Here is a 10,055-nt window from a genome sequence, read left to right as displayed (position 1 = left end):
CTCAATTGTTAGAGATGTGTTTTGATTATTCATAATTTCAAGCAGTTCCTCCTCTTTCAGTAGTACTGAATCTATTATCTGTAATAAAAAACAATAAATAAATGCTACAAAGTAAATGTTTATGATTTATTGTACAATTTATAAAAGTAAAATAAATTGTATATGTAAATCGCTTATCATACACAAACAGCGCAGCAACAGTTAAATTATTATTAGTATTAAGTGACTTTACTGTGCCAGCTTTTGTATGGAAAACTTAAGAAATGTTTCTTTTGCTAAATGTCGCCATACAAATCTAAATATTAAAAATGCTGTTACTCACCATATAAATGGGTCTTGAAAACAACACTACGTTACAAGATGATGTTGTTTTTTACAAATTGTAAGCTTGTAAGATTGTAAACAATATTAATTTTTTTTATCGCAAAATAAGCATGAAACTAGTGCATGGAACATGGAAATGTCACTTTATAGTGTATGAAAAATGTCACACCTAAGCAGGATTTGATATTGATCATGAATATAAATTTATTAATAAGAAGAGAGTTCCATAAGCTACAAAAACAATATAAATCTACTTTAATTAAAAATGAAATTCATAGTGTGTGATAAGGAGGGAAAAATAATGTTGACAACTAAATTCATATTAGACTGTGTAGAATTAATATGGAAAGGAAAGAAAGCAATGGTTCTAAATGTTGTCAAAGTGTTATTAAATATATATGTATACTTTTTATTCCCTTAATGTGTATGTTGCAATTTGTTCAAGTAGTTAACAATAAAACTACCCTACCATGGGCCAATTAGATGAGAATGATATGTAAACAATGTGTAATCTTGTACACTCAAATCTCTGCTACAGAGGAATTATTTTTTATCAGTGTTTATTCTACTGGAGGTTTTTAACTCAATTATTGCAATTCATTCAGGAAACACACACGTGCGCACACACATACACATTAAGGAATTTATTAATCTCAATTATAAAAGTAAATTTCTACACATAGAAACTTTTTTTGTTTTTCCACCATATTTATTTTTTGTTACATTGTACAAATTTACATATATTCCTAATATCTTTCTGGGTCAATCCATTTAATGTGACCCAAGGGTTGACACTAATTCAAAAAAAATTCAAACTCACCCACTTGTTTTCCACATGTCTCAGGACCTTAAAAAAAAGTCCTTTTTTTTATTTAAGCAGTTTACCTGTGGCGGCCATTTTTGTTATGGTACACACATCTATTTTTGTGATTGTAAGGGTTTATGAAAACAATCGTAACTAAAAAACTGTTAGTCCGGAAAGAATGAACCAAAAAGCAATATATTCATATTTTTTCAAGGTGAAAGAATGGACTAGCGGTTATTTACCTATCTCTCTTCTTTTTACGAGAAAATTAGCGATAAATTTGATCTTGAAAAACAGTGAAATTTTACTTTTGGTAATTTATTTTGATGAGGCGAGGATGCCAAACACAGTTTGAATTATTTTTTTACATGTAGGTATTGTTAGTAGTTTTACCACAAATAATATCAATAGTGATATAATAACTAACCCTACATTTTTGAAAACTAATCTTTTTACATGATTTAAGTTTTGGCTTCAAATAATTTTGACGGGCTGGTAATAAAAATTTCAAATTTTCACCGCTTGCAGTGTTTTTATAGATGTTTATGGAAAATAAAATAGTTTCTTGTGTACTGTACTAATAAAAAACTTATAACCTCTCAAAAATCATGAAAAACTTGCTACAAGCAATACAATTTTAACTTAATAAAAGGGATTTCTTGTCTTCTTGGCGATTTAATATTTTTATACTTAATACTACAGTTGAAATAGACTTGTTTGAACCATTCAATTGCAGTACTCATCTTATAACAGGCGCTTGAATTCATTTCGTCATCAGGAAAATTCATGATGCAACATACTCATTTATGCTTGTTGCATCATTTAGCTTCGCGGTTACAGACTGGTGTGTCTGACATTAGTCAGTGACCTGTTCACGTCTTTACCAAGTGTCGTAAATTTCATTCTGTTTTTGAAAGTGTTTATTAAATAAATAAGTTTTCATTATTATATTAGCAAATTTTTAAATTATTTAAATTTTTACATTATTTTTCAAGTAAAACAATGGAAAACAATGTCCCATAGGAATTTATGTGAATGAAGAGTGTCAAAACATTGTACTGGTACAGTGCCAAAAGAACTCATTAAAATTTGTGAATTTACTGATGAAGACAAATCAACTTATTTTTTTACGTGTTAATTCAGATGTCACTAGTGTTTGTAAATACATGAAAATGTTTTTGTCAACATTCAGTCACCTGCATTGACAGTTCTGTTGCAACCCTTTGAGAACTCATAAAAAAACCTGTTAAGAAAACCTTGACAAATAACATTAGAGCAAGCTCTAAAAGAACACATTTTTCCAAATTTAAATTTAGTACCTGGAAAGTCTTTTTCTGTTAACTGTTTCAAAAGTATTTTTTCTCAGCAGAACAAAGATCTACACGAATGTAAAAACCAAGAGCAATATATTGCCCCACATCACAAAATTGAACGATTGGATGTTGGTTGTAGCATTTTGGGTGTATCACTTCCATAAAAATTAAAGTATTAGAAGCTACAATAAATATGTTCTTGTGTCAGAAGGCATTGTAAGATGTTACTTTACTTCAGACTCCAAGGACTAAGATCATCTGGTGTCAAGTATTGCACCACTTTCACTTAGGGAAAAAGACTCTATTGCTTGTGTGTATGACTATCAAGTGGTAGATATTAGCCTCGAAAATGATGATCTGCGGGTTCATTTTTCCAATAGAATTATTAAAAAAGATATCACAGCCAACCACACTAAATAATAAACTTTAATTTCTACAAAAACAGGCTATTTCATTGAAGAATAACAAAAATTTTGCTACAATTTAGTTTTTCTTTGTTAGAATTTACAAAAAAATACACCAATATAAAAATAAAGATGAATTCTTGAAAAAAGATGTGGGCTACTCATTGAAATCTCAGTTTGGGTAAGTTTTACAAATATTTTTAAATCAAAATTGTTTTAGGTTACTGTTATTGATTAATTTATAATTAAATTACTAAAAAAAATTATTACGATAACTAATGTAAGTAATAAAAAACAATTTTAAAAATATTGAAAACATTAACTTCAACAGCAAAGGCGCTAAATATAAAAATATATAAAAACTGTCAAGTGCAAAGAAGACAACAAACCCCCTTGGATAACTTATTTAGAGTCAAAATCATATAGCTATTAACAGGGTTTTCATGATTTTTGAGAGGTTAAAATTTTTTAATAGTACAACACACTATTTTATTTTCCATACAAATCTACAAAAACACTGTAAGCTGTCCACATTAGAGATTTTTATTGCTAACCCCATGAAAGTTATTTAAAGCCAAAATTTTAATTTTTTGTAAAAAAATTAGTTTTCAAAAAATCATAAAAATTTAGGGGTATGTATATCACCATTAATATTATTTATGATAAAACTACTAACATATACCTACATATAAAAATAATAATTCAAACTGTGCATGCCATCACTGCCTCTTGAAAAAAATGACCAAAAGTGAAATTTCTGTATTTTTCATGTTCAACTTAATTGGTAATTTTCTCACAGAAAGACGAGAGATATGTAAATAAACCACTGAAACAATCTTATACCTTGAGAAAATATGAATAAATTGTTTTTGTTTTATCCTTTCAGGACTAATGGTTTTCTTTAGTTATGAATCTTTTTGTAAGCCCTTACAATCACAAAAAAAAAGTGTGCGCACCGTAACAAAAATGGCCACCACAGGTAAAATGCTTAAATAAAACCGTTAGAAATTAGTTATTAAGACTGTATAAACTAAATAACTTTCACTGTGAAGGAATATACGAAATACTCCTGATTTACTAAAAAAAATTTAAAAGAATACTTTTAAGATCCTGAGACATGTGGAACCAAGTGGGTAAGTTTCAATTTTTTTTTTTGAATTGGTCAAACCATCCTTGGCTCACATCAAATGGATTGACCCATCCCTCATTTTGAAATACATGATGGTAACTAAAATTGGCTGAATCCATTTAGTTAAAAAATAACTGCAGTTTCCAATAACACCTTCATTTATTGTGTGATTTTTTTTAACAGATATAAAACAGTTTAAACGCAAGTAGCATCTTTCATGGCAACAACTACAGTAATATTGTTGAATGTCATGTACCAAAACTACTTATAAAAAAAAAATTAATTTTCGAAGCAGTTCTCTAGTGAAATTATTATCGCAATTATTAATAACAAAAAAATTCCATAAGCTTCAAAAACGTAATCTATTTATTATTAAGAATTATTTAAAAAGAAATTGTATGCAATACTCTTTGTCAAAGATTTTTTTTTAAATTTGCTAATAAAAATGACAACAGCAGATCTTATCCATCTTGTACGCTTTTTGAAGTGAGTATGCTAATAAGGGCGCCAATATTACATAACCTTTTCGCTTAAAAATGTGAAAGTGTCTATCTATATTAACGATTTTTCCTTAACTAAAATTACATTTAACTGTAACGATTCCTGCATTATTTTAACTGAGAATGATACTGAAAAGGCCATTTGAGTTAATGATAACTCTTTCATAGGCCCAGAATATAATCATCCTCTTTTAGTAGTGAAGAAACGCTCTGTGTTTTTTGTACAGTTTTTAACTAAGCTCTTCAATCATTCTTTCATATCTTGATGCATTTAATACTGATTTTCATTGTGCCATTGGTGTAGTTAATATCAAATTACTTATTAAAAAACTTGCTGCGTGTGGATTTTATAATAAATTGTTGTCTTGGATATATCCATTTCGTACAAACAGAATTCCTTATGTTAAAATTGATAATTTTATCTCTAAGCCTATTTATGTTAGATATGGATTAAGACAAGGCATGCATTTGGGTTCTCAAATTTTCCTTGTATTTATAAATTCTGTTTATTCATATGCTATTCGCATTTTTTAATTTTTTGCAGATGATATATGAAATTGTTTAAGCCGATTACAAATCTAGTTGATATTCAATTACTTCCGATCAACTTGAACTGTGAGCAAAAATAGTATTTCTGCTAACTTTAAAAAAATTAATTTCATATTCAATTTGGAAGGTTTGAAAATGTTGATATAATTGTGCAGCTGAATAATATAAAATAATACTGCAATACAAAAGGTCTCTTCTATTAAAGACTTAGCTGTATGTTTTGATAGCAAGTTATCCTTCAATGAATAAACTGGTAATACTGTAAGTCACTAAAAATGATAAATTTTATTAAGAGACTCTACAAATTTTAGGTCATGCATTTATGAAGTACTAAATTAAAATTAATAAACTCTGTTGTATGGTGACCTTTTGCTGACTTGCAATTAAAATTACCTGAAATACCACATAGAATTTTTTTTACATGTGCTGCATATAAAATCAGTGATTCTATGCCAATTTTATGATTCTATTACCAATCATAACTTTATTCATATCTTTAATTTGTTAAAAATACCAAGAATTGAGAGATTTCTGATCAGGACAGATTTAATATTTGCTACTAAAATTTTTAGTAATTATTTTGACTATCCTAATTTATTGCAGTTTTTTAACTTTCATATTAACTACATTGATTGGTATAATTTTCAAAATTTTCATGGTTACATAGATCATCTATTACTATGTCACCTATACTATGTAAAGTACACTTAATACCTTAACCTTTTCAAGAGCTATTCTAACTTATGAATGATAATTTTGTTATGTAATTATGTTGGTTTTTTAATATGATTTTGTATTCATGGGTTTCATGCCTGTCTATATCAATTAAATAAATAAATACAATTTAAAATTTAACATACTTACCAAATAGCAATTGTACAGTCTTTGTTTTAGGGTAAAAATAGAAAATTAGGCCACAACAGCAAAGACAATTGCAAAATTCCAGCAAGTACTTTAAAAGATCATTAAACTACCAACAAGCCAAGGTAACAATTCAATTCAAAATCTAGCAACTTGAACTGAAAAATCCAAACAAAATAATTAAATCAAAATATGCAAAATCACCCAGAAATTAAATAACAAGGTAGCAAGGGTTAATTTTACTGCAGCAAATTACAGAAACAATCATGAAAACAACAGATGAAACAGAATGAAATAACGACAAAGGTATTTCCTTCTTACCTTTGACAAACAAAATTCTTTCAAAATATTACTGAATTAAATCAAACACTTAACAACATTACTAAATAGATTCTTCCAAACACCTCTCATAGACAGCTTTCTTATAATTCCTTAATGACTGTGCTTTATGTTTTATAGTGGCTTGAATGAGGTTATATTTGATATCGATTCATTTGTGATGGCACTATTAAATAATTACTCTGAAGATGAATTTTTAATTAAATTAAAAAAAATTTTTTTTCTGCATCCTGATCACCTTGCTATTTCTTATTAATATATTTACCTAACATTATTTCATGTGTTTTATTTAAATAATAAGTTAAAAAAAAAATAAGACATCATGAAAACTAGTACTAAAGATCTCCCAGTTATAAGATTTGAACACTCACTATACCACTTGGTTCCTGTGACTAAAAATATACAAATAACTTACTTACTTAATAAAAATGTTTAATTAAGTTTACTACAAAACATCACGAGTTGGAAGCTGCCATTTTGGATTTAATGGAGGAATCCTCAACCAAAACTATACAAAAAGGTAATAATAAATTCCATTACAAGCTGAACCACCAGCCCACACTTGTTATCTAAAAACTTTTTCTAATTTGTATGCCCCATTTTAGAATACACATTTTTTTTCAACATGCCCACAATAATAAAGGTTACAAAAAATAGGGAAAAATACTAACATTATTCAGATTAAGCAGAATTCAAAAAACAATGCAAGTTTGTTTAAATATATAGATGTCAATAAGCACAGGTTCACTGAAGTTATTATATGTCAGTGAAATAGATTGATAATATTGGTTTGTAAATCTTTGTTCTACATTTCAAATTATGTGTGTGTGTGTGTATATAGTGTGCGTCTACAAAGGCCAACCTTTGTAGACCACGTTAACCACTAGACCAGACCAGTGGGTTAAAATTAGAACAATTTACATGACTGGTTAAAGTTCACACCAATAAATGATCAATACAAAAAATTCAAACTTAAATTCTATTGATTTATATTTGAATAGCATAACATTACTTACTTAGTCAGATAAACAAAGTAAACACCAAGTACACAATAATAAAATTACAACGTCTACTACACCTCTTCCTAACAACGCTTTCCCACAAATTGATCAGTGATGCCAACACATGCAATTGTATACTTTAATACATACGACCTCTGGATATAATCTTGGAAAATATATATATATACATACGTATAATATTGCACAACATACTTAAAAATAATTTTTCATTCACGGAAAAGTTAAGTGGTTTAATGTAAAAATAAAAAATGTACTGAAATTTTCATAAAATTCTTAGAAGCGATTGTAACTTATTAAAATAAAAAAAAATATTAAGCCAGCATTTAATAATAATAACAATGTTCTCATATACTTGTTAGGAGATGTTTATTGGTCCCAGATATCTTGAAACATGAACATCTTTGTACGCGCATCGCCGACAAAATACAGAATGCATCACCCTAAATCCGAAGTCAAATATCTAAATATCTCTTAAAGAAAATGATAGAGGCCTCCTCGACCTAAAATCACTTTGTAACAGACACACTGCTTCAATGAAGTGATATTTTCTCTCCAGATCTGAAACATCATCATTCGACAAAGCAGTAGTTGCATCTGACAAGGGTTACTCCCCTCTAAATCTGAATGTTGACAATTTCTACATAGTATCATTACAACTAGACATAGGATCCAAGCATGGAAATCTAAGGCGCTCCACGGTAGATTTGTCCATTCCCACGAAAATGCTAATAAGGTCGCATAAACGCGTTGGCTGAGGGACGGACTTCTATTTAGAGAAACTGAAGGTTTTTACATGCCATCCAGGATAAGGTCGTTGCGATGAACAATTACAAGCAGTTCATAATAAATCAGTGATGAGTGCGGGATGTGTCACCAATTATCGGAGATAATTGATCATTTTATAACTGAGTGCGCCAGTCTGGCTGACAAGGAAATCTGCATCACCACGATCTTACATTAAACACTGTTCATCAGGCGTTGGCGTTGAAATTAGGACTCGTAGATGACAGGGATGTCAGGGTGTCCTTGTTATGAATATAAGGCGAGGCCTGTGCTGGAAAATGAGCACTATAGACTGTGTTAGATCTCTCGGTAAATACTGATAAAATTATTGCTGCGAATAGGCCAGACGTGGTTCTCCACAACATTAAAGAAAAGACTGCTCTTCTCATTGATATCTGATCACAATATTATTAAGGCTGAGTAGATAAAATAACTAAGTACAACCCTCTGGCAATAGAGTATAAGGAAATTTACAGACTGAACTCAGTAAAGTCATTACCGTTGTGATAACAGCAACTTGATTGATTAATAAAAATTCGAAGAAGTGGATAGAAAAGGTTGGCCTGGATCCTATACTCAACATTCCAAAAGAAAATTGTAAATTTTTTCTTGTATAAAAAAAAGGTTAAAAGTTTTGAAGAGCAACTTGTTTGTTTAATATTGCTTTAAATTTGGAAAATACTTATAGAACCTGATGAATTTAGATCTAAATTTACAAATGTCATTACAAATTATGCTGGGTTTTAAAATCCAGCTATCATGAGTGCTTCCAGACCATACGGCTTCGGTGCTGGATACTTTGTTGTCCACATTACAATGTTGTCTGGCAAATCCTTTTAGTTTATTTTTTTTTTGTCTTCATTCATTTGACTGGTTTGATGCAGCTCTCCAAGATTCCCTGTCTAGTGCTAGTCGTTTCATTTCAGTATACCCTCTACATCCTACATCCCCAACAATTTGTTTTACATACTCCAAACGTGGCCTGCCTACATAATTTTTCCCTTCTACCTGTCCTTCCAAAATTAAAGCGACTATTCCAGGATGCCTTAGTATGTGGCCTATAAGTCTGTCTCTTCTTTTAACTACATATTTAGTTTATATAATGAAATATAATTATTTTTTTCTACAATCAACAGCACCAATTACATATGGAATTTTGAATCTAATACTCCACTTTCCTTTGGCTTTAACAATTTCAGTTGCATTTCAGAAAAAAATTATCCATCAATTTTCCTTAAAAACTGCTTTTTCGAGAACATAATTGAATGCTTTTGTATCAGCTTTTCTGTATGAAATCCTTGCTAACACCATTCTGAAATCCTGGATATGATTAATGTCTGAGAAAAACTTCAGTTTTTTGTTGCATGCTTAAAGTAACTCTTCTAGTTTCATTTGTTTCAGGTAAAAAAAATATTTTCAAAAACTCAACAGATTCTTTCACAAACACAAATTTTCTTGTACTGATCACCACTGATTGTTCTTACACCACACACTGTTTTTACAGTACAAATGCTCATAAATGCAGCCATTTTATTAAACTGTAAATGTTTTTAGTATGGTTACTACTAACAATCAACGAGCTAATAATAACTGATAAATTTAAGTAAATGAAACGTATTATTCCCCCAAATTTCAGTATTTACTTAGTAGTATCGGTAAATAGTATTTCAATAAATACTGATAAAATTAACTGAAGTGGTAATTGCTTTTTTATTCACACATACTAAATAATTTACTAAAAATATAGCTAGTAATTACTGGTTTTTATTCCCTTTCCTCAATGTGATAATTAACATTTTCTGCTATTATTTTTATTAATTTTTATCTTCCGTGAAAAGAATGACTGTTCTAGGATAACCTCAGTCCAACTACTTCCACTACTCGCTCACCTTGTATTCATCCTCAAATTTACATTTATTGGTACCTTTTTTTTATTGCAGGCCATATTGTCTCAGAGGTGGCTGTAACCCAAATCACAGTTAAAAAGTTAATCTTGTCCTATCTTGACCTAATCAACCCTAAAATT

General features: G+C 29.4%; 1 long non-coding RNA gene across 1 annotated transcript; it reads right to left on the bottom strand.

Annotated features, from left to right (window-relative positions):
- Positions 1-7,325, bottom strand: LOC142331161 (uncharacterized). Its single transcript, XR_012757904.1, has 3 exons — positions 7,241-7,325; positions 5,889-6,043; positions 1-78 (listed from the first exon to the last, which is right to left on the bottom strand). It is a non-coding gene; the product is annotated as an uncharacterized LOC142331161 (long non-coding RNA).
- Between the last annotated feature and the right edge of the window lie 2,730 nt (positions 7,326-10,055).

This window comes from Lycorma delicatula, chromosome 10, assembly GCF_047948215.1.
Source record: "Lycorma delicatula isolate Av1 chromosome 10, ASM4794821v1, whole genome shotgun sequence".
In the NCBI taxonomy this organism is placed as follows: domain Eukaryota; kingdom Metazoa; phylum Arthropoda; class Insecta; order Hemiptera; family Fulgoridae; genus Lycorma; species Lycorma delicatula.
The sequence above is the reverse complement of the archived record's forward strand: the minus strand, read 5'-3'. Positions and strand labels throughout refer to the sequence as shown.